This window comes from Haliotis cracherodii, unplaced genomic scaffold (genome assembly GCF_022045235.1).
Source record: "Haliotis cracherodii isolate W230 unplaced genomic scaffold, xgHalCrac1.p SCAF_6, whole genome shotgun sequence".
In the NCBI taxonomy this organism is placed as follows: domain Eukaryota; kingdom Metazoa; phylum Mollusca; class Gastropoda; order Lepetellida; family Haliotidae; genus Haliotis; species Haliotis cracherodii.
The window spans coordinates 45,116,600-45,143,919 of NW_027266319.1; the positions used below are offsets into that span (position 1 = coordinate 45,116,600).

General features: G+C 35.7%; 1 protein-coding gene and 1 pseudogene across 4 annotated transcripts in view; one reads left to right on the forward strand and one right to left on the reverse strand.

Annotated features, from left to right (window-relative positions):
• The window catches only part of LOC139445614 (RNA polymerase II-associated protein 3-like), a 383,319-nt gene that overhangs the window by 82,184 nt on the left and 273,815 nt on the right, over positions 1-27,320 (reverse strand). The window lies entirely within an intron of this gene.
• On the forward strand, positions 19,295-22,447 carry LOC139445289 (uncharacterized; annotated as a pseudogene).

Here is a 27,320-nt window from a genome sequence, read left to right on the forward strand (position 1 = left end):
ATTCTGATCGATGGTACTTGGGTTATTAGGTATAGTTACAGACTGACGAATTGCTTTTACCCCTTATGCATCCTGAAGTCCACGTTGTGGGTTTAACTTGCGTCCTTATAGTGAAGACATTCTTATATTGAAATTATGTAACCTTATGTTTAATATAAAAATGGATGATTTTAATCTAGATAACATAACTGATACTAGTACAATCGAAGAGGGTACTGATGAAACCAGCTTTGGTGGCATGAATCTTAACGATGAACTTTTACAATCAACCGTTAATGATTATTATGATACCTTTAAAGATGTTAGCCCAATTGGTCATGACTATTCAAAGTTTACGATAGATAGTAAAGGAATATTGCGAGTGGGTGGCGAACCCGATATTGATCTTATGAATTCTTGTACTCGTACGCCCCTAGCCTTGTCTACGATAGCCAGTAAACACGGCATCAACATTGTTCGCAGTGAATTAGGTTTTGTAGACTACTCACGGGAAAAACTTTCTGTGAAGACTACTAAGGTTCTTAGGACTGTGCATACTGAACTCGGTAACATAGATAAAGATAATTTGGAAGAAAGCTCGAAGCTGGCCTCGGACGGGCTCGGAGAAATCTTGGATACCTACTACGATAATTCCACGGTCAGTATATCACCATATTCAGAGTTCAGTATTAGGGAATTACGAGGTCTTGACAAGGCTATGCAAACATTGCGGGGAGAACTCATCAATAATACAGCCAAGCTATCCGAACTCAACAAGCATATAGCTTATGAGAAAACAAAACTTGAGCAGGCGGGTGATGAATTCAGTAGACGCCGCGTTGCAGAAAGATTACGTAACTTAGAAGATGAAAGATCGGCCTGCCTAAAAGCTGCTTCAAGTAATAGAAAGGCACTTCATTCACAAATCAGTCTAATTCGAGAAACTATCGATCAAGTCCTCAACGAAGACACTACACTGGCCGATAGAATTAAAACATTGTTCAGAGAAAGGGAATAACCATTGCCAGTATTTTAACCGCGTTGGGATTTATTATATTGACTTTGACTCTCACCGGTGGTACAGGTGGTACAGGAGGTGGCACTCCGCCTAGTGATAGGGGTGGCATAAAAGAGTGGATAAAAAAGCATTTAAAAGCATAAGGTTCAGCACTGGGAAAGCTCGCTGGGAAAGCCACGTCTGCACTTCCCAGTATAATAAGGGAGTACAGTTTCCTGGCTCTTGAATTTATTAGCTAAAACCACCACTTGGCTTAGTCAAAACTTGTGGGCACTGATTGTAGCAATTGCCGGGCTGTTGTACGTATCTGCTAAGAACTATTTATCCAAATAAGAACTATTTATCCAAATCATGAGTAAACCAGCCGCGACTCCACCTACTATAAGCGCTGTTTTTTCATCGATATGTTGTTGATTTTTAGCTGCAATATGTGGTGGCACTTGTGGTTGTGAGTCAGTAGATGGTTGAGCGTTAGTAGATATCTGTGGCTTGACTATTCCCGTTTCGCCTGTGTTTGTTTTCGTTATTAATTCGGTGTAAATATCTGAATTTATACCTGGTTTTTGTTGATCGGTAGCAATAACAATTTTATTATTATAACCGATCACTTGACCGATCTTAAGTTCCATATTACTCTGAGACATGTATAGTCCCGGCGCATAAACGTAGTCTACTTTGGATTGAGCATACTGTAATACATCTTGATAACGTTTCATAGAAGATGGTTTGTCAGCTGGTGAATTAATAGCATCCTCCACGTTTGCAACAAACTGTTTTTGTGCATTGAGCGCCGTCCCAGAACCGATTATTCCCGTTCATGTTTGCGACTGTGCACCAAGAATTGCCCATGCATAAGTTCTTATTGATTCATTAACTCTTACAACTCCTGGGTTAGTAAATTTATTTTGTAACAATATAAATTAAACCACTCTTAAAACTCATAATATCTCCTCTCCAATCGTTACCAATGATGGGTTTTTAGAAAATAATCATACATTCTTATGTAAAGTTTGCTGGTATACAACAACTTAAACGCATTAAATGGACCTTTTAACTTCTTTAAATAAATCATCGCTTTCTTCTTTGACGGTTATTTTCCCTGTGTAAGGAACGCCTAAACCATGGTTAATTCCTTTCATACGCCAATCTTTACTCGTAGAAACATTAAATTCCTGACAAATACGTTCAAAGGCCCTTTTATCGTACGGATTATTTATGGAATTCCATGCTCAATCCTGGGGTAATGGAGCACTTTTTTCTTAACCTTTAGCCTGCTGAATTATTTTCACACTTCTTACCCCTGCCTGCTGGATTAATTTTAGCATAAGGCGCTCTAAAGAGGGTGGGTGATTTCAAACAGTCAGTGCTTCATTATACAAGGGCCAATTGAAGAAATATTTTGCACATTTATTCCTCATACAAAAATACACAATACTATATAAAAATATCCCGGTCTTTTCAATCATACCAAGGTTAAGAACAAAGCGAACACAAAATTTGTAAATTTTCTTGAACTTACCTCAATTGCGTTATTGAAGGTGGTTTGCATTTCATGCTAGGAACCTTTTAATGTCGTAACATTTGTGCAAATTGATTTCAAAAATCATATCTCCGATATCTTAATTTTAATTGAGTAAAAATTAGTTGTTTTTTATCGGCATATAACAGCGCGATGGTGAAATTATGAACCATTTCAGTAAATTTATTATCTAAACGTTGAACAGAAAAATAACTTAATTTTCGAGGTCATCATGTCAGTTGCAGAAATACGAATATTCGGGTTAATCTGACGGGTCATGTTATCAAATTTGCCGGAAACAATAAATGACTCATAAATATTCACTAATCCTAATTTCAAGCGTTTTGGTTGAATATTTATTTAGAAATAAACAACCCGTGTCATGATGCTAGCAGACGGCCTAAAATCAAACATGGCGCGCTTCACCTGACCACCGCATATATTATTGCTATTTTAATATCAACAAAGTTTACATTGCCTTTATAAATATAACTTGGCGAAAGTTGACGATCTTTTCAATCGAAGAATGTTTTATTCGTCATATTCCGATTAATATGACGAGAGAAAAATGAAAATAAAGATCGTGAATTCTGACAGCACTATTTCAATAAGTGCGAAGGTCACCGGATGTGATGTCACAGACAGGGGTAGTCTGCTGATAATCTTTCTTACCAAAATAATTACTGTAAATTTTGAAATAGTTTCGCCTATCACATTTTATTTGAACTTCTGTTGATATTTAAGAATCACCATTCAATGTTACGGTGAATATAAATGGGACATGATTAATATTTCTGCAATGTTTCACTACAACAAGTGTATCCCACATTATACATCTATGGATATCGTTAATCAGCAAGATCACCCTCTACAACAGGTGCGCCAAAATGGGCTTGACAAAACGTGTTTCAAAATATAATCCCCGCTTTGCTGAATATGATAGGGTATATATAAGCAATAAAATGCTACGTAAATATTTTCAGTGTTAGTTCCACATTACATTTGGGATAGTTTTCCTTTCGGGAATACATTCATAGATTCTAGCATGATTTTAGAACAGTTTCACAAGGATTTCTAAATTTATTCCAAAAATATGAAGACCACCATGTTTGCGTATTAATGATAGATTTGTAATTGTTTAATTATTTACAGCTGTTTACAGGTTTTATAATTTTAAGTTATATCTAGTAGTTATTTTTTTCCACAATGATGGTGTGTGGGGACAGTAAACCTATTTTTTCAACAATTATTATCTTTCACTCTGAAAATCAACTATGTGAATAAGTAACTCCCTGATGTCATCATTTTAATTTTAGTATTCCATGAATAATGAATAAATCATATCCTTAACATATACATACTAAACTCATATGGACATTAATCTTGTGCATTACGTGGTTTGTTTTCAAATAAAACAATTCTGAAATATAATTTACCGGTAATAGGAATATGATACATTAATTACAGTAACAGTACATGTAGCAGTACATGACATTATTGTTTGTTTAATCACAAGAACCATGGTGGCACATAAGCTGGTAAGGAATATGACACATTAATTACAGTAACAGTACATGTAGCAGTACATGACATTATTGTTTGTTTAATCACAAGAACCATGGTGGCACATAAGCTGGTAAGGAATATGATACATTAATTACAGTAACAGTACATGTAGCAGTACATGACATTATTGTTTGTTTAATCACAAGAACCATGGTGGCACATAAGCTGGTAAGGAATATGATACATTAATTACAGTAACAGTACATGTAGCAGTACATGACATTATTGTTTGTTTAATCACAAGAACCATGGTGGCACATAAGCTGGTAAGGAATATGATACATTAATTACAGTAACAGTACATGTAGCAGTACATGACATTATTGTTTGTTTAATCACAAGAACCATGGTGGCACATAAGCTGGTAAGGAATATGATACATTAATTACAGTAACAGTACATGTAGCAGTACATGACATTATTGTTTGTTTAATCACAAGAACCATGGTGGCACATAAGCTGGTAAGGAATATGACACATTAATTACAGTAACAGTACATGTAGCAGTACATGACATTATTGTTTGTTTAATCACAAGAACCATGGTGGCACATAAGCTGGTAAGGAATATGATACATTAATTACAGTAACAGTACATGTAGCAGTACATGACATTATTGTTTGTTTAATCACAAGAACCATGGTGGCACATAAGCTGGTAAGGAATATGACACATTAATTACAGTAACAGTACATGTAGCAGTACATGACATTATTGTTTGTTTAATCACAAGAACCATGGTGGCACATAAGCTGGTAAGGAATATGATACATTAATTACAGTAACAGTACATGTAGCAGTACATGACATTATTGTTTGTTTAATCACAAGAACCATGGTGGCACATAAGCTGGTAAGGAATATGATACATTAATTACAGTAACAGTACATGTAGCAGTACATGACATTATTGTTTGTTTAATCACAAGAACCATGGTGGCACATAAGCTGGTAAGGAATATGATACATTAATTACAGTAACAGTACATGTAGCAGTACATGACATTATTGTTTGTTTAATCACAAGAACCATGGTGGCACATAAGCTGGTAAGGAATATGACACATTAATTACAGTAACAGTACATGTAGCAGTACATGACATTATTGTTTGTTTAATCACAAGAACCATGGTGGCACATAAGCTGGTAAGGAATATGATACATTAATTACAGTAACAGTACATGTAGCAGTACATGACATTATTGTTTGTTTAATCACAAGAACCATGGTGGCACATAAGCTGGTAAGGAATATGATACATTAATTACAGTAACAGTACATGTAGCAGTACATGACATTATTGTTTGTTTAATCACAAGAACCATGGTGGCACATAAGCTGGTAAGGAATATGATACATTAATTACAGTAACAGTACATGTAGCAGTACATGACATTATTGTTTGTTTAATCACAAGAACCATGGTGGCACATAAGCTGGTAAGGAATATGATACATTAATTACAGTAACAGTACATGTAGCAGTACATGACATTATTGTTTGTTTAATCACAAGAACCATGGTGGCACATAAGCTGGTAAGGAATATGACACATTAATTACAGTAACAGTACATGTAGCAGTACATGACATTATTGTTTGTTTAATCACAAGAACCATGGTGGCACATAAGCTGGTAAGGAATATGATACATTAATTACAGTAACAGTACATGTAGCAGTACATGACATTATTGTTTGTTTAATCACAAGAACCATGGTGGCACATAAGCTGGTAAGGAATATGACACATTAATTACAGTAACAGTACATGTAGCAGTACATGACATTATTGTTTGTTTAATCACAAGAACCATGGTGGCACATAAGCTGGTAAGGAATATGACACATTAATTACAGTAACAGTACATGTAGCAGTACATGACATTATTGTTTGTTTAATCACAAGAACCATGGTGGCACATAAGCTGGTAAGGAATATGACACATTAATTACAGTAACAGTACATGTAGCAGTACATGACATTATTGTTTGTTTAATCACAAGAACCATGGTGGCACATAAGCTGGTAAGTTAGCCATATGTTTCTTAGAAAATGCCATCTCAGTCTTCTGGTTGGAATGAAAAGAAACATGCCTGTGTACATGTTTACCCTTGCCAGATGTATTTTTTCCAGTCAGCCAATCCATTACTTTTGTTCACCACATACAGGTACTGCTTCCAACCTGTTTTTCCTTTGTATGCAATGACAGTATCATAACTTCCTCAGCTGGTGTGTATAAAAGTTCCCCTGTCATCATGAAAAAAGAATTATAAAGGAAAGTCATATTTTCATTCAAAAACATATCTGTCTTTCCTTGAATACACTTTGTCTAAGAGCCAGAAATGGCAGTGTCCTAAAAAAAATAAAAAAAGATTTTCATAAGGACTTTTCTTAGATAAAACTAGATCTAAGTCAAACCATGTGACAAGTTAGGTAGAATTATAACCCTCATTTCTGAGGTGTCCATATTTTTCACATTTTTATATATTTTTAGGACAAAACGTGATCCGTGTAGATCTGCCTGTTTTGTTATGTAAAACATATTCTTGTCTTAAAATGAGAAAAAGAATCAGACAATTTTTTTTTATCCCATTGATTCACGAAAACCAGTTGAAATGTAGCGGTGACTTTTGTACCCAAAATTTCTCATAATTTGTTACCCAAATGGATATGTGATTTTGTAGATCAACCTAGAATTATTCCAAAGATATTCATTAATTTTGGTGTCTTAAACTTAACATAATACCACTTTCCTATCAAAACAATACATTCTAACTTAGGTTTAACCACCCTAACTGGCCTCTTCTTCAGTGACAAGGCATCAATTTTCTCTCAAAACTAAACAATCAATGTCAAGGATCAGTAATAATCATATTATGAACTTGATGAAATATTTTATTATGTGTTCTGTTCATCTACATGAAAACATAAATATAATTATAGATCTATTGTCTTATTTTCTTAGGTACAAATTCACAAAGTATTTTGGGTACAATTTAATTTGTATTGCGTACAAAATCACACATATAGGAGCCTAGAATCTATATATATATTTTACACTACCTCGTGTACCAAAATTTTATCTGTTCAGAGGACGGCAGGTTCTCAGAAAGTTTTCAACAACATCTTTAATATTTTAAATTGTTCTTTTTGTAATGTTAGACCAATAACAATATTATGTTGTTATTATTATGGCATATCAATACGTTATATCGCTCTCCGTTGCGTTTGTTTTCAGAAAAAAAATTAAAATTAAAATCATCGAGCGTGATATCCATTACGGTTTCGGATTTAGACTTACACATTTGATGGCGACAATCACGAAGAAATATGAAACAAATAGGTGTTGAAGACTGCTCTCCAGATCAATAAATAGTAAATAGTTGACGTAAAAAGGTAAATCATGTATTTTCTTTTGAATAGGAATCTATTTCGGTATTTCTTTATGATAGCTTACCAACTTTTGCATATTTTGCTTCCATGTGTTACATGCGGTACGTGCTTCCGGTTTGAGATATGATAGCTAAAATTGCAAGTATTTTGATTATTTCTCATAAACTGCATTATTTTGCTATTGAATGGTTTACCTAGAATGTATATCAGTTCAGATTTTGCATATCATCCAATATTTGTCATTTTTCGCAGTGTTTGTTGACTTTGTTCAACTCAACAAATCGCGAGTTAAGCCACGCCCAAACGTATCACAGACATTTGTCGGCTTGTCAATGTGTCCGAAAGTTTATCAAACAAAATCATTTGCAAACTCTTTAAAAAGGATTTTTTTTTTACAAAGATTTATACATACATGTCAATTATTCTAGAAAATTAAGTTAGATGTAACAAAATGATTGTAATAGTCTAACGGAATAACTATGCATGTGGAGTTGTTTGTTTACCGCCGTTGCCATGATCGTACAAGTTCCATCAGATCGATGATGTTATGATTCAGATTGTTTTTGTTTACAATTAGTTACACCAAAAGCTGCTAATTTTTAGAAATTATGGAACATGAGTGTTTTCCTTTCGTCAGCAAACAAATATTTATGATCGAAAAGGAAAAATGATGAAATTATAAAGAAAATATCGGACTGCATGCCGCTCAACGTGAAGTGCCAAAAGTCAACAATGGCCGTTTCTGGTAGTTGTGTGCCGAGAAGTTTGGCCGAAACTTTTTTAACTCGCGATATTTTCTTTTTGAGGTTAATAAATGACTGAAAGTTTTGATATTGAGCAAGCTGAGCATTTATGCATGTCATACGTAATTTAAATGTTACGCAAAGCCTTCTTGGTAAATAGATATGGCAAGTTTTATTTTGGGGTGTCGTCATGCTGTTCGCCTGTCGAATGGGTTCGGCATTAGATGCACGGGAAGTGACATCTCTGTCGAATGGGTTCGACGTTAGCGTGCAGAGCTTTAAAATATACGTCTTATCTGATAGAACACATGAAATGATAAAACAGACTTATTTAATTCAAAATCAGGGGCATAAAGAGATACACCACATCCTGTTGTGGCACACTATATGGCTAAGTTTAACTGGTTCTGCCAAAATTGCATTGGATTGTGAAACCAATCGTGCACCATTTTATCGCTAGTTGCCGTGAACCTGTATTTTTCAAAGATATCAGGGAATTTAATAAAAGAAAAATAGCACCAGAGGCACTTACTAAAATCGACTGATTAGTAATGTAAGTTGATTTCATATTTAAGTTATGATATAGTATCTTTGTATATTTGATATGTATGTTACACTCCCGGGAATAACAAATACTCAGTCTATTGAACTGCTTCATACTATCGATAACTCGGATGGACAACTTGAAGTCGCCCTATGCGATGTAACGTATTACCCACAGTGGACCAATATAAGTGCGCTGCAAGAGGTAATAATGAGATATATATATTAGGTGAAAACGATGTTATTGACAAAAACATCATTATACCTGATGGGTATTACAGTGTATGCTCACTCAATGATGAAATTTTTAAGCCTAATGGAATTAGTCTCACACAAAATGAGTTGAATGGGATACTGAATTTAAACATTGGAGAAAAGGGTGTAGGTAAAGCTTTTCATGAACTTAGGAATTACACTTGGATGGAGAGTAGATATAACAGTAATCATGACTTCAGCACAGGGAGTTAAATTACCCGATTTAGTTCCCTATAAATAGTTGTGCAACCATCTAGATCAAATAAGCACAACAGATAATATTCAACTAGAAAGTCCTTCAACTCTACTCAGAGCTGTTCCAGTCAAAGATGAAAAATACAATAGTGGTAGAACGGAATCTTTCTCATCATTACAATATAAAAAATTAAAGCGTGGTATTATTTCAGATCTCAAAATTTCTGTATTAGATGTAAAACATCAACCTGTACATATAGGATACTTGAGTGTAACACTCCATATAATAAATAATGGTTGATTCATCAGGCCCTGGAACGCTCAGACAATGTAATACAATTGCGCTTTCCGATCTCGGAGACACAAAAGGATTCGGTAAACCCGGTACCGATGGTAAGTTATACGCTTTTTACACTTACAAGATAATGTATACAAGGGGAAAGAAGTTACATTCACAGCTAATCTAGGAGATTTAAGCGATGTCGACGTTAGTAGACACAATAAAAACACTTCGTATAATCTTACTCGCAACGATTATAATAAATGGACTATGATCGAAGCAAAATCGAGTGGCTACTGAATATCGTCATTACCCCACTGTATGTGATGATGGGTAAGACACATAATTTAACTAAGATAATAAATAGTGGGGTCGTACTCGGGGCTTACATCCCATCAAAACAAAAAAGTGTGTTAGTCTGTCCCCTGCCAGAAAACCCAGGTTATATGTTATTTAATCGTCCGGCAGTAAAAAATGTTAGTTTAAATTTGGTTACTGAATTCAATGATATAAAACAGAACTTGAGTGCAATACCTAAGGCGACACTTTATTTCTTTCTTGGTTTAAGGATTCCAAACTCATTTCAAAAGTGAGGCAGGCGCTTTTAAAAAAAAAGAAAGAAAAGCCTCTCACATTTTTTTTACTTGAATTTTGTCCTAAAAAGTTAGGTAGGTATGAAAAAAATATCCTGGCGTCACAAAAGTAAAATAACTCAATTTTTCAAGAACATTTTATTATATCCCTGGCACTCAGCTTGTGCACAAATGGCAACATAACAATATTCATGTCATGGATGGAAACGCATGAAAGACGCTGCTATTTTGGCAGCATGGGCAACATTTAACTCTTTCAACACCAGCCAACCAGAAGATTACTGCTGTGACACCAAGTTCCCAGAGACTCTTGTGTGATAGATGAAACCAACATTTATCAAGGAAATTATCTGCTGAAATTAACATCTTTGCTACTTCATGTTTGGCCACATACTATTTGAAAGGTCTAATTAATCTTATTGTTTATAAATATGAAAGTTATGTGCATTACATTATTTAAATAATTCATTAACAACTGAATAAAGTTCGTTTTAAATAAAAAATAATGTAAGCTAAAACATTCATAACGTCCAGATTAGGGACCAATGAAGCGCAATTTTTTTCGGCAAATATAAGAATTAATAAAATCCACTTACCCATTTCTTTTTTATTTTCATTTGTTTACGTTGTTGGAACATTATTTTAAAAAGAATTACAAATAATATCCGTCGTCACCCATTTCCCGATGATAGTGGCTGTCCGCTCACTAACATGAGGAAATACCTCCGTTTTCAAAGCTTCGTATGAATAACACATACGTTGAAGGCTGCCATGTCAGTATACATTAAAAAAACTTATATTGTTTCACCGACAAAATCTGCTACAAGGTTCGTGATTAGTCAAATTTAAGCACGTGACCTAAGGCAGCCAATCAAATCACAGCAATGGTAATTTTCAGACATTGGCGAAAGGTTTGGGTTAAATCATGTTATTCTGAACGTTTAGCATTAAAATCGCGATCTATATTAAATATATGGAACTTTATGGATGCGTAGAGCTAGGTTACGAGCTGTGACAAAGATTTCTTATTCATATATTTTGGCATTAAGACATAGTGTCCGAGCCGAGAAATTGAGGCGATGAAAGGCGAGATGTCTTTTGACTGACAATTACGTGCGATCGCACGAAAAGTTGGAAATAATAACTAAGATGTCAGTTTGGCAACTTTTATAGATATATTTTGGATGATTTTATTACTTTGTAAATAAAGACGTTTCAGCACGTGAAACGTCTTTATTTTGCTGTTTGACATATTCGATGACGACCAAATTTTATTTTCAATAACATTGCGGGGAAATTGTGTCTAGTGAATACATTTTTGATCTATAGACTATTTTGACGTGACTTGGACGGTCTACCGTGCGGTGTGACTTTGAACGGCCAACTGTGTTGAAATAGTTAAACTGGTAACCACTGCGCTTTGCGTTGACAAGCTTTGGTATTAGAGAAGGATCCCAGCAAGAAATATCAGAGTGACTTCCCTTTGCTTTACACTCGACGAGGAAATGAGATCTTTTTTGTTTGTTTGAACTTTTTGTCGAAAAGATCGGCGGTAATAAAAAAAAGGGTTATTTTCATTTTTATTTTTTTTAACATTTGGACTTTGAAAGAGCGGCGCATCCTTAAACCAAGAAATAAAAAAATTCTTGCATAACCTTTCTACGCTTATTATTGAAGTCTTGTTCGGAGATGCACCGAAAGATGCCTTCGATTAAATGGCTAAAGAAACACCAACATCAACGTTGCAGTATTATTCATATGGGAGCATCACTCGTAGCAACCCTTGAGGGGGGTCCAAATTATTAAAAGTGACAGCATTTCTCTTACTAAGATATATTTATGCCGTATAATATACATTTGATAAGGTTGATGTATACTCTCAAAACATTTAAGCAGGATCAATTAAAGACTATTATATGATATAATAATAATAATTTACACTATGGATTTATATCTGGCGCTCGATGAAGATGATTGATTTCGATTACATCAAATAAGCGACATAAAACATCGAATAGAGAAGGAGAGGGAATTGAGACTTGGATTGTATAAAAAGTATCGCAGAGCCGTGAATGCTCTTGACGGAGTTAACACCGCGCTTGTAACAGCTGGCATGGGACTCGACGTAGCCGGTGTTGGTTTACTATCAACTATAATCGCCGTACCTATCGTACTTGGTATGCAAATAGCCGCCGGAGTCTCAGGACTGGCAGGAATAGCGATAAAATTCATTTCTCTTAAGTTGCAAAAGAAAGCATTAAAACATGTTAATATTCGGATACTCGCCGAAGCAAAGTTGAACAGCACTGGGGATCATATTTCAACAGCAATGGCCGATTGTAAGATATCCGAGGAAGAGTTTCGTTAAGTGTTGTCAGAACTCACCAAATACAACGCAATGAAGCAGGAGATTCGATCAAAGACCAGTGGTATTAGTAGTGAAGACGAGGAAAAAAAGTTCATAGAACAGGGTAGACAACAAGCACGTCAATTATTCCTTGCCAAAACCAACATTTAGAAGAATGCTTACATAAATATATAATAACACAATTTATGCTCAGGGACAAAATTATCAAATGGAGAGAATGACCACAAGGTATATATTATATCAGTGATATCAAACCAACCAAATACGGTCATCAATTGTTTCTTTCCAATTACCAAGAAGAGTATATATTCTGGTCTCCTGGTAAAATGAACGAAGAACTGAGTAATAATGTTGAGTATCACTTTGTTATAAATAATGGTATACATATGAATAAAAATAATAGAGAATATTTTCATTACAATTTAGTTTAATCTTGTGACGATCGTTGAATAGCATCATCATTTTTGCATAAAAAATTCCCCCTGTAGTGGTGGTATAGGTATATAAATCTGGCTCCAGTTGAAGTGAGCCAGAACCCCCATTACCTATAAAAATTTATATCATATAAGCATTGATAGGTTTGAAAATGGCTCCAAGTGGTGGTGAGCTAGAGCCATTTTCATTACAATTTAGTTTAATCTCATGACGATCGTCATTTTTGCATAAAAAAATTCCCCCTGTAGTAGCAGTATGGGTATATAAATCTGGCTCCAGTTGAAGTGGTCCAGAACCCCCTATTACCTATACTACTAGGACCAAGGGCAGGTCACTCAAAACAATTTAAAAAATTACAATTTCAAAGGCAAATATCACCGAAGGTAAAGCTCCAATGACTTCCAAATTTCTTCTTTAGGTGTGGAATCAGATGCCTAACAAATTCGCTTGGGCGTCCAAAGTCGCTAAATGGCTTCGTTTGGCTGCTATATTGGATTAAAGGTTTTGGCTCTGTTTTTTACCATTTTTCTCAGTACTTGTCTCTCAAAATCTGCTCAGCTCAAAAGCTTCCAAACTTTCCATACTTTGTGTCCAAGTACCATACTACCAAGTTCGGAGAAAAAATGCTGAGATATGTCTTCCATGGCCGCCATATTGACTCTTACTTCTGGCCCAAAGTTATCTTCAAATGTCAAAATGCCCATGTCCTGACAAATCCAGAACACTAAACCGATTGACTGTAGCTCAATGGACAACAAAACTATAGCCTGTTAACCTTTAGCCTGCTGAATTATTTTCACACTTCTTACCCCTGCCTGCTGGATTAATTTTAGCATAAGGCGCTCTAAAGAGGGTGGGTGATTTCAAACAGTCGGTGCCTCATTAAACAAGGGCCAATTAAAGAAATATTTTGCACATTTATTCCTCATAGGAAAATACACAATTCTATACAAAAATATCCTTGTGTTTTCAATCATACCAAGGTTAAGAACAAAGCGAACACAAAATTTGTAAATTTTCTTGAACTTACCTCAATTGCGTTATTGAAGGTGGTTTGCATTTCATGCTAGGAACCTTTTAATATCGTAACATTTGTGCAAATTGATTTCAAAAATCATATCTCTGATATCTTAATTTTAAAAAAATTAGTTGTTTTTTATCGGCATATAACAGTGCGATGGTGAAATTATGAACCATTTCAGTAAATTTATTATCTCAACGTTAAACAGAAACTCCTGTCATAAACTTGCCACAGAGCAGAACTCTAAACACCTGTAACTCCGAACTACTTGTCCGATTTTGGCTAAATTTCATGTGTATGTGTAGAGTGGGATTGTCAGTTACCATGTCTAATTGTAGTCACTTAAGACGACGGAGAGAGAAATCATACATAATTCATGTATAACAACATCTTTTAACATGTTGCTCCGAAATAGATCATTCATAACTGTCAGACTAGGCACCCTATAGTATTTACATAAAATTCACTATTGAAATGCATTCCCATATCACAAATCCTACAGATACAAACTGTTATCTGACATGTTTTGAAACTTCTTGTTTCAATGGTAGCGATTTCTGTAGTCTGTTTCTGTATGGATTTTCTTCACGCTCTATATAGTACTATCCGCCAGCAGAAAACATGCAGTTTTGCACTCTTGCACGTATGGAGGGTACATCCAGTTGTGTGTAAAACGCAAAACAGAACTAGGGCCTAGATTTTCGAAACGATGTTAGCTAAGATAAATCTTAACTACGTACGTTCAAAGATAAGATATCTTGAGGTTAAGATAAGATAGATTTTCGAAACAATCGTAAACCTGTCGCAGATTGCTCAGAGCTACGATACCTATCATAACTCTGACAGAGAACTCATTTGTGTTAGAGAATGAAAAAGCGCGATGTTTCCCAATGACGTCACAAATTCCCAGCTGCTGATAACAACAACAACAACAAAGATAAGTGACACGGAATTCATGATCACATTGTCAGGTCACATGTTAACACGCAACTATCTTAGTGGCAGTCTACATACGTTCTACATGTAGGCGTTTTGTTTTTATGATAAAAGATGACTACCCCAACACAAATATCATTCGTGTGTCATGCAAAGGCATTTTGCAAACCCAATAAGTGTTATAATCAATAAGTGTAGAGTTACCACACTATAGTAATTAGAATTAAACAAATGTGCAAAAAGATACTTCATTGTTTCCCCTTCAAATGGTCCCCTCCCGAGCGCGCAGAACTTTATGTTATAACATCGCGTACAAAGTTAAGGACAAAAGTAAGGGACATTATTCTAAATTTAAATGCCGAGACCTTTGGTGGAACAGCAGGCATTAAACATTTAAGTTGCGTGTTCAAGTCTGATGTTACGTGATGTGTGCTGGGTCAGTTTCACAATACTGCTGGTTTTTCCGTTTATGTCAAAAGTCAAGTTAGAGAAAACACCAACATTATACCTGGAAACACTCAAAACAAAAATTGTTCATGAAGTAGCGCATCACGAGCGGGTTATAATGACAACGTATGCTTAAATTGAATTTGTTTGTTTTATATATATCCAATATCTTTCATGAATAAACAAAGGACTCAAATACAATGTCAAGCTATTTGTATTTAGATGATGTTATTATTTTTTTATCTATCTGGATCCATAATCCTTTTCAAAATTTGAAAGTGACACTAATTTTCGTTCACAAAGGGAGATGATTTAGGAATTGTCAAGTTATGTTGTCTAATGGAACACTCCATAAGTTAATGTGAACATACATATGATGTAGTCCTTTTTCCATCTTTTCAAAATAAGTAGAGCTAATAAACAGATTTTCTTATTTGATTTAAATTGTAAATGTGTGAAATCTATTCCCAAACATAGTTCGATTACGTTTGGCAGCATTGCTGAGGGTCTCTAAATAGTATTTGTCCGGTGACCCTATCCTTAACAGTTATTTTATTGTCTGAATGGTTTCAAGTATCTATATTTTTTTAATAAAAAACGGGTAAATGTACACTTAAATTTTAAAAAGAAAACATTAATTATTATTATAAAATCGGTCCATTGAATGCAAAATTCAAAGATTATTGTGATTGAAATGTCTATCAGTAAATTTCATTCAATAAACATTTGCTACGAAAATATATTGGAAACTGAATTTTGGACAGTGTTCAAAATATGTTACTTTTTGACGACATTTTAAACTCAAATGAGCATGGGAACCAATTTTTACTTGATTTTTCAAATCGCCAATCTAAAAAATATGATGCAAAAATATGTGCTTAACTTTTGCTGTCAAAATATCAACAAATTGCTATATTAAAAGGAGAATACTAGAAAAATGCTATAATTGACTGGGTTAAAGATAAAGTCATCAGAAACATGTACACCAATTTTTAATGCAAAAGTATTTTTATTTATGTTTTAATCGAAAAAAAACATTACTGTTTTCTCGGCTTCGGCCATTATGCATATTTTAATCAGAAGTCCGTGAACTCACATGACCATTTACCCGCGTGACATCATATGTGACTAAGGCCGGCCATATTGCATAAGACCAAGCGCTACAGTCATGTGAACCGAATTTTTTCTGTCGTTTTTGTACTTGATAAGATGGTTTATTGTGTTGCCTGGGGTTGCACGACGTCATCCAACAATGGAAATAGTCACCATTTCTTCCGCTTTCCAAGCAAAAAGACAGATTTAGGCAGAAGAAAGGTTTGGATACACAGGTGCCAACGTGGGGAGAAAAACTGGAAGCCAAGCAAGTATGCTGTATTATGTTCCGACCATTTAGACGCGGATGCCTATGAAAGAGACCCATTTCGCCTTGCACACATGGGGTACGAACATCCAAAAGCTAGGTTGAAGAAGGACGCAGTCCCCACGAAATTCAGGACCAAAAGTTTTGTCGATGGTTTGCCTTGCGTTACACGGGGAGCATTTAGGAAACGACAAACGGACGAGGTAAGCGGGCTAGATCTACTTTGGCGGTAGCTTAGTTTTCGATAGGCATAACCGTTACAGTTGACCGTTGATAACTTGATTAAGTACAAAATTAAATCATTTCACAATATTCCATTTATACTACATCAGTACATGTAACAGCTTACAGTCGGTGGTATTGTTTAGCCTTCATTAATCGAGTCCGATATTGTGATGAAATTGGTATTTTATAATCAGTAACAGATTTCCCATCAGCTTGAAAATGTTTTGCTATAACAGAAAAAACAATTATCTGTAAATTCAACGGCCAACAATGATGTATCTGTTACATTGTTTTCCATTTTCTCGAATTACGCGCGTCGGCTCCAGACTCGCTATTTGTCAGTATTGTGTGGCGTGAAAGTTGTTCTCTAGTCTCATTGGCTGACCTCATGTCATGCTAAGGTTATGACCTTGCACGTAGCTATTAAATGATCTGAGAGAGAGGAGGATTTTGGATATTGTATGGAGACAAGATAATTTGTTAATATAACAACTAGGATCCATTTTGTTCAACAAAATAACTCCCTGCAACAATGTAAGACAGACAATTTCATATTTTCCTGTGTGAAGCATGATTATTTTTTTAAACATTGTCTGGGACAATATGTTTTTTCAATTAGTCCCAGACCCCGTACAGTCACCAGTTTATCACATAGGAACTGCAATCATATTTCAGAATACAAATTTTCTTTGGGACTGGTCATTTATTATAGGGGTGGGTGAGCCAGTGAGATTGTCTTTGGATGGTATCAGATTTGGCTCTCAACAACATTGCTGATAAAGTATATTGGCTGTTTTTAAAATATGCAAGTTTTATCAAAATCGGTGACTTTGCAGAGATACAGTAATTTCTAAAATGTTTATAAAATATATAATCCTTTTGTACATGTTGTATGTGTTTAAGTTAATACAGGTTTTACAACTGCCCTTATTATCTTTACTCTATGCTATAATAATTATTCAGTAATAATGATAGGTTATCACTGATTTTTATAATGTCTTTATATTTTGTTTTTCACAGATCCTGAGAGATATCCTCAATGATGAGCAACAGACTGAAACAAATCCATCCAAAGCCTTTAAAGGAGCCATGGATGAACATGATGCATTCGACAAGAAAGAACAAGAATATTTACATGAATATGATTCCATGTCATCTGATGGAAATGAAACACAAATACAAGTTGGAGAGTCTGTCAGTTTAACCTCATCCTTGAACACCTGCTCACGTTTTGTCACCAAGAAAACTCAGACTATGTCACAACAGCAAGTTACATCACAACTCCCTGCCAATGCAAGTCAGTCACTACCATCTCCAAAGAAGTTCAATGTGAGCTTGTATCATTGCCATCACTACAGCTATTTTCATCTGAATATTGTTAACAGCTTTATTTCTGCGTCGTTAAAATATTGCGAATACCACACCAAAGACAATACTGCGACGAGATATTTTTGCGAGTTGCCGTGTTGAGATGACCTCTCGATTACCAAAAAAAATAGACAGTTTCTCTCCGAAGCTAGTTAATCTGAGTTGGCCAGAAAGTTGACCGGAAGGGATTGCGACCAATTATCAAATACGATAATTGACTCAACTCAGTGTCATGACTGTGAGTTTGAATGCAACCAAAATTGTGGACAAAATTGCAAAGGACACTGACGCAGTCAAGCGAGGTTGGAAGAAGGCAGGATTACTGTGAGGTAACAGTGACACTGACTGGTATGTTTACACTGTCATTTGTGATGTATTGTGTGACCATTCTGTATTCATTTGTGTTTTTAACTTTTTGAGTAACTTGTGGTTCTGGTTGATGATTTCAACATTTGATGACGTGTTGCAATAAATAAAGTATTTATATATCATTTATACTTATTTTTGCGTTTTTAATTTATGCGATTGAGTGTCGTTCGCAAAACTCGCAATAATTAAACGGTCGCCAAAAAATCCCTGTTTACAGTATGCATCTATATCACAAGTTTCACCTGATCAGCATGAGATGTGCAGTGTCACAAGCCAAGCAGTGGAGGATGACCATGCCTGTGAGGACACAGTTTCAGCTAGTGACGAGGAGTACATGCCTTCTGAATATTCAGAGTTGGATGAAAGTGAAACTGATACTGAAACTGATCATTTGCTCCACATGTCATCAAATCCACAAAATGAAAGACAGTTTCTCGTCTCTGAAACATCACTTGCCAAACTTTTTCAGTTTTGCTCATATCAGTCAAGTTCAAGTTCAAGTGCATTTTGTGGCATGGCTTGTCAAGTTAAGCTGATGCAACAACAAGGCGTCATGATAATTGTTGAAACTGAATGCTTGATTGGGCACAATACAAGATGGAACAGCCAGTCAATGCAAGGGACAATGTCCTGGGGCAATCTTCTGTGTGCCAGCAGTATTCTTGTGAGTGGGGGATGTGCTGCACAAGTATTGAGAATGTTCAGGTTCATGAAAATGCCAATTTTTAACATGGATACTTTCATCAACATACAGCGATGCTATGCAGTACCATCTTGTCTGAAAGTTTGGAACGAACATCAGTCCAGCTTGTTGGCAAATGTTGGTGGGAAACAGCTTGTTTTGGGAGGTGATGGGAGATGCGACAGCACGGGCCATTGTGCAAAATATGGCACATATACCTTGATGAATCTTCGAGACAGGAGAATTTTAGATATACAGCTTGTTCAGGTGAGTAATAAGTGAGGTTCAGATTCATTGCTGTAATGATGTGCAAAAAGTATCAATATAGCCAATAGATGTTTGTTTGCTGTCTGTAATATTCCAGTCTGAACCAGACAGTACAGTGATTGATATCATGAACATTAATCCATGCAATTGGATTTCGATGACGTGATAAATTTGTTGTAGAATGTTTTAGCATATCAACTTTTGTTTTAGTGCAATGAAGTGAAGAATTCACAACACATGGAACTTGATCGAGGGACTGAAGCGAGGGTTATCATTTCTCAAAAAGAAAGGGTGTTCCATTGAGGCAGTCATCACCGATCGCCATGTCTCAGTGAAGAAATACATGAGAGAGGATCATAAAGACAAGAAACATTACTTTGATGTGTGGCATGTGTCCAAAGGTAAGGATACTCATCATGGTGATTGGTGAATGCTAAACATTTTGTGTTAAGTCAGTTTATTATTACAGATTATAAAATGAATTGGCAACTTCCATTGCACGATCGCCGAACATTGCTGCATTACAAGACTCCTAATGCGTTGTAAGCAATAATTAATCAATCACTCACATGCACATTACTATTTATTGTCATCATCTATTTGCTGACATTCATGACATTATCTGTCCCCAAAAAATACAACCGGGACTAGTGAAAATGGGATTAGTTATTTTACATAAACCACTGGTCTGAAAGGAGCTGTTTACAAGGTGTTTATGCAAATGGTTTCTACCCCGAATTACATGTTACAATTGATTACAGGAGTTGGGAAGAAACTGGAAGCAGCTGCGAAAAAGAGTGTATGTGCTGCAATCCGCCCTTGGATCAAGTCAACGACAAACCATATGTACTGGGTAGCAGCTTCATGTAAAGATGATCCAGATATGAAGGTGGACAAATGGTTGTCAGTGACAAATCATGTTGCAAACAAGCATGAAGGACACTCGACTAAATTCAGGCAGTGCGAGCATGGACCATTGGCTGAGGAAAGACTGTGGTTGAAAGAAGGTAAGCTGGTTCATCTGTTTAAAACAAAGGCTTAAAATGTTTATTTGTAATGAATTTTCATTTCATTTACCTGATATAGGTGAATCCAATGGAAAGGACTTTTTTATTTTCATATTATCTTTTGTCATCCTCTTGATCTGATGATGATGGTAACTATTTGGGTTTTTGTTTTGCCCTTGGTTTGTCAGTACCAACTTATGCTTGTTGTTTTCATGGTATCACATTTATTGGATGTGCAGGATTTCATTGCTGACTGATATAATTGACATTCACTGCTGACTGATATACTTGACATTCACTCACTTGTTTCTTTAAATAAATATTAAACATGCATATTTTACCAATACCAGTGTAAAATAGTGTGTGCTATAATGTTGTAAAATATTGCTTTACACACAGTCATACATTCCTTTATAAGTTGTGTATTAGAAAATGTATAAAGTTACACATAACATTGACCATGTTAGCATGAATTAGATAATAAACAGTATCAATTTTGTTTTTATAGGTTCTAAACCATATAAAGCTTTCAATGAGGTTGTCAGCAGTGGTTACCTTGTGAGAGATTTGCCAAATCTGTCTCTAGTGTATCAGACGTATGCGTTGGAGGTTTTCCACAATGTGGTAAATCACTTTGCGCCTAAGAACACCCACTACTTTTATGCTGCAATGATGGCAAGGTGAGTCATCACAGAGAACCCAAACAATACTTCATAATAATTGCTTTTTATACTCTGCAATAAAGAAACGCAACAGTAGTAAAATCGCAAATATCTGAGTGTTGTCGACATCCATACAAACTTTATACCACTGCATGGATTGTGAGGAAAGAATGTTGTACTGCAGAAGCTAAGATGCTTGGTTTACACATGGTAGAAGTCCATTAGCCATTGTAATTTCACTTTTCAAACAATCTGGGGGCATGGGTGGCCCAGTCGTCTGAGGTGTCACTATTCGCTGCGCAGAGTTGCGTCCCTTGGGCATGGCAGAAACCTGTGATCATGGGTTCGAGTCATGGTTCACCCTGATTATGTTTCTAGGTTTGTCAGCACCATCCCCATGTTTGTGGGTTTTCCCGAAGTGGTAAACGTCTGAGACCGGCATCACTTCAGGCTTTCCTCCCATATTAAGCTGACACGCTGTGATATAAATGGAATAATGTTAAAAGCGTCATTAAACCCAACTCACTCACTCACACTTTCAAACAAACTTTTAGACTAAAACATTGACCATTTCAGGATGTTCCTCGCAGCTCTCCATTTCAATGAAAATGGAAACCGTGTACAAGCAACAGATTGTGAGGGAAATTTGAGATGGAAGATGGTGTATCCCAAATCAAAGAAAGGAGAGGATGCCATTGTAAAACCTGTTAAACAACCGGTTACTTATAGTAAGTTTAAGCACTGTAGATGTTTCTAGCTCATGGTGAAGTAAGACTGAAGTGAAAATAATTGTTTCCCTAATAACAAATTTGTTCAGAATTATAGCTTCCACTTATTCATAAAGACCATTTTCAGCATTTGAATTATTTATTTTATTCATTTGACCTTATGCACCAAATAACATATAGAAGATTTCTATTTACATGTCGTTACAAATAGAAAACCATATAACCTGTGTTGTCTCACCTGTACTTTCTTAATTTGTTTACAGCGAAATTGCTATTGCTATTTTGTATTGTGCAGACTATGCCGAAGACCTGCGGCAGGCTGTAATAGAGAGAAGAACAGCTTTGCCAAACTACACCGTCGCAAGGAAAGATGCAGACAAGCATTTCCTCAGTAAACCTTTGCTGCTTACCAAGAGCTTTAAACCCTTTGTGAAGGAAGAGTTGGTCTCCAAACAAAAGTCAAGATTCTGTATTCCAAAATAGTGACATTTCAAGACTATGTCATTATTTGTATGACTGTTGTGACTGTTCTGAATGTAACCCCTGTGACCTCATTACCTGCTGTGCATCGCTTATGAATGTTACTAAGGGGGTGGCTTAGCCAGGTAGAACAAGAGACCAGTAGTACAATATATGCAGATTTATTACATGATCTATGCATGTAGCTTACAGATATGTACAACAATGGTGAGCATACTTCACAGGGACCAAGCATGTTCCTATGAAGGTGAGAGGTAGATATGTAAAAGAAGCACCAGTCAGCTCAGCATGTTGTTTTTTATGCAGCGTTCCCGTTCACCATGAATACCAGTTTTTTATCGGTAAAATTAGACCTGGACCGGAAATTCATGTGACTGCCAGTCCCTGTGTACCGGCAAATAAAGTACCTTATAAATCTTTGTTGTTGAACAAATCATCGGTGATATTCATACTAGTACATTTTTCTAAGAAAGTCAGCTTGTCTGTTACATCAGGGTTTTAACTTGTCTATTTTTAGGTTAAATATCCATTTGTCACGACTTTGTCTTGAAATATTAAAAACAGTTGGGACTGGTAAAAATTAGGGGGTGCTGGTAATTTTTAGAGTTAATTAGGAGATATACATACTGTGTTTTCAATGTAGAGCTAGGTTACCTGTAGATTTAACCCCGCTAAATTGAATTTGGAACCCAACGCACAGCGTGAGGTTTCAAATGTTAAATTTAGCGCGGTTAAATCTACAGGTAACCTAGCTCTACATTGAAAACACAGTATGTTTATCTCCATTCTACCATGACTAAATAAAATGCGAACTCTTTGGTGTTAGCAAATATACTGAGTGAAGCGGCATGGGTTGAGTTCAGTTTTTTGAGTGGGTTAACGATCTGAATGACGGAATCACCGAACAAAATATGGTGATGTATATACTCAAGCAGTTTGTTTACACTGTAATACTTCACTCGAACATATGACAGGCATTGAAAGCATATATAACCACAGCATGAGGTGGGCATCCCTAAAGAAAACAAAGCAAGCTTTGCAAGGCTTTCGCTCTACATCGCACGTCACAATTATGACGTCATATCGCTCATTGTGACGAAAAAGATATGACATCACTGTCGTATATAGAAAAGCGCCAAAATTCCAAGCTCTCTGTTGTCTCCAAAATGTAAATACATTCCCTTTGTTGATTTCTGTCGTGTTTTTTTGCACGAAATGTATTGCCACACATCCTTTGAATATTGTAGTAACCGCATCTGTGCATTTTGTAACCTGTAATTTTAGATATAATTATTTAAATATGCCTACCGACAATGACTGAAAATAGTACAATTCTATGAATATTAGCTTCCGCGGTGATGCGTCCGTCAAACCAGCTGTTTCAATCAGAGGAGGTTTATTGTGATGTAATAGCCTCTGATTGACCAATCAGAATCGATTTGAAATTGATGTCTTGAGAAACTCTGCGTAATCTGATGAATTAGTGGTATTATTCCTTCATTAAAATGTATATATATATTTAGTAAGTGTCTCAACATTTATTCATCATATTTCATGGAGAAACTGGCTAGGAGCAGTTTACATCAGTTTGTGCTTATTGTTTCTTAGTTTGTCAGCACTATACTAGTGCTTTCAGGTTTCGCAAAATTGGCGAACATCAGAGACATGCATTACTTTGGGTTTTCCTCCCACATTAATATGTGACATGAATGGAAAACTGTTGAAAGCAGGGTTAATCCCAACAAACTGACTAACTGAATTGTTAGTGATCCCATGAATCAACTATGTTCAATGATTGTGACTGAGTTGTGATGCTCATATTAATGCTACCATGATTACACCTTGATTGAAAATGATTTGGCAAATGTTTTGTTGTTATTCTGGTCTCAGCTGACAAGAAATGGTTTCATCACATCAGACTTCTCGCAGATGAAAATAACTAATCTGACACAGCATTGTTACAACAATATCAAGTTAATCTGTTTGACAGACAAATTTTGATATACAGTTTATTTAATTGACAGAATATAATGTAATGATCAATCAGACTGCTGTCATACAGCTGGAATATTGCCGAGTGGCGCAGACAATAAATAAACAAACAATAAGACAAAAGTCTTTTCCCTTAGTTCACACTCCACACAATCATCAAAATTCATTTCATACAAGACTTCCAAGATAGTCAGGGCGGTCGGGTAGCCTAGTTGTTAAAGCGTTCGCTCGTCACGCCGAAGACCCAAGTTCGATTCCCGACATGGGTACAATGTGTGAAGCCCATTTCTGGTGTCCCCCGTCGTGATATTGCTGGAATATTGCCTAAACCGGCGTAAAATCAAAATCACTCACACTCACTCCTAGATAGTCATGGTTTTGCATACTTAAAGCCAGTGTACAAGTCATATTCTGCTGGGAATGCCTCTCTAATTTTCTTCACAAAATACGAAGGAAGAACTTTCCTGCATTACGTTTTTTACGTATTTATTGCCATTTTACCAACTTTGTGTCAAAATTTTTATCGTGGAAGGTGGCCTTTTGAATGCTTTTACACCTATGAAAAAAATGTTTTTGCCTTAGTATTCTCCTTTAATGGAATACATCTATGCCGTTAATCACCTGTTTTTAAAGAATGCAATTATTCAACAGACAATATTTAATCACTTGTAATCAAATATTTGTCTTTCAATAATATAGATAACCTACAATTACTTTAGCTAGAAATAGATTAAATATACTCTTTACACAAATATACTATACACATATTGGATCACATGTATTTCCTTGTTAAATCAATAAATACTACACTGTATAGTTACATTCAATTATTAAAACCGCTCGTTCCACACCATTTTAGATGTAAAACCTGATGTGAAACGCTTATGGTTTTTTTTGCACTTCATCACACATGTAGACTGATACAATTTTAAAAAATGCGAAAATAAAGACTAAAGCATGGTCACAAATGCGATCAGGAAAATATAACAGCGGAACTCTGCGCTTTATGAACACTGTAACATTGAGCAAGTCCTCCCCGGGCGAATACAAAGGGAAACCACTCTCAGTTAGAGTATGAACTAAGATTAGCTGCCCCTGAGTTATCAAGAAGGTCACGATCATTATTGTATCCTGCCGACACCTTCCATTTTTATCCTTCCCAAATTATCAAAAAGGTATGTCGTTTCACACTTCTTCAGCATGGACTTGGATAGAAATATATTGTAAGCTATCGACTCCACAGTTATGTGGATCGCTGTCGTGATTAAGAACATTTTTTATGTGAAATCTTTGATGCGTTCTTCGTGTTTCGAAGTGTCAATTTGAATCACACAGTTTAACAAAATGAAATGTCAACGTTTGAACGTAAGGCAGACTCATTGTTTGGCAAAATATCTACGGAAAAGTATGCCGCCATCTTGGATGAAGATAAAATAAACTTACGACAGGTATGGGGCTATCTTAGATTTACGACAATCTTAAGATATCTTAGGGCTATGATAGTTTCGTAAATAGGCTACGATAGCCTATGATTTCCTTACGATAACTTTACGATAATTGTAGGGATACGATCGTTTCGAAAATCTAGGCCCAGACACCTTGTACAACATAATGTATGTTTTGGTTTTACAAGTAGCGGACATAATAAGGTGAAGATAGTAATAGCTGTATTTTTGAAACAGTGTGGACCTTGAGTTTAACGAGAAGACAAAGTCGTTGATAGCCCTGACATATTAATCTATGCATAAAATCACAACAAAGTATAGATCTATATATATGTATAGTATGATGTAGTTTATATATTGAAACATTCCCCATGATCTCGGTATAGAAGATACTGAATACTGGATAAATAAACGTAATAATTTGGTATTAAACTTGGACGGGGATTTCAAGATAATTGGAAAAGATTTTTAGATGATTGTTTTGTTCTGTGGAATCGGAATGAAGACGATCTACAATGTTTGATAGATACTTTACAGACACTCCATCCAAGTTTAACCTTTACTTTAAAGATGAGCGATGAAAATCTATCATTTCTAGATATAATGGTTACAATTTCAAACAATAACATTGAAACAGATGTAAATAGAAACCAACATATTCCGAACAATACCTCAATTACGATTCCTGTCACCCCCGTCATACTAAAAACAGTGTCCCTTACTCATAGGCACATAGAATCTGCGCGCGAGTATCTAATTCAGATCGTGCACAATGTAGACTCGATGAACTGAGGTAGTCACTATTAGAAAGAAACTACCCTAGAAAAATAGTAGAAGATGCAATAAACAATATTTGGAAATGTTCAGGAGACACGGCATTCTTTAAATAAGTGTAAAGAACAAAAATGTCACTAAATAAACTTATTAAAAGTAAAAGTCAGAGCCAAAATCTGCAGCAGATTCTTACTAGGACTTCTATCTCAAAAGGAAAACAAGAATGTAAAACAGTGCAAAAGTGTAACAGACCTAATTGTGGTTCTTGCCCTCATGTTTTACAATGATGTTCTTTTACATTCAAAGACGGAAAAACTGTCTTATTTCCGTGAAAATATGAATTGCGCTTCCAAAAACTTGATTTATGTCCCCCGAAACACTGAGGGTCATGCTGTGGTTATTGTAGAACCCCACTGCAGCTCTCGGCTAGAAATGGGCTGCGCCTGGTACATTGCATTGTTACCCATGTAGTGTAAAACCGCCCCGACACTGTTCTTGGCTGCAGCTGTTGATACTGGCGGCGTTCGTATTGGCGGGCAACGCGGTCTCAAATTGCAAGGCAGACAAATAGAGTTACCACATTAAAAATGCCAAACTGGAGCATCGCCAAAACTGAATTTCTTTTTCTCACTCAAAACGGACCAGTTAAATATCTCATCGCTCAT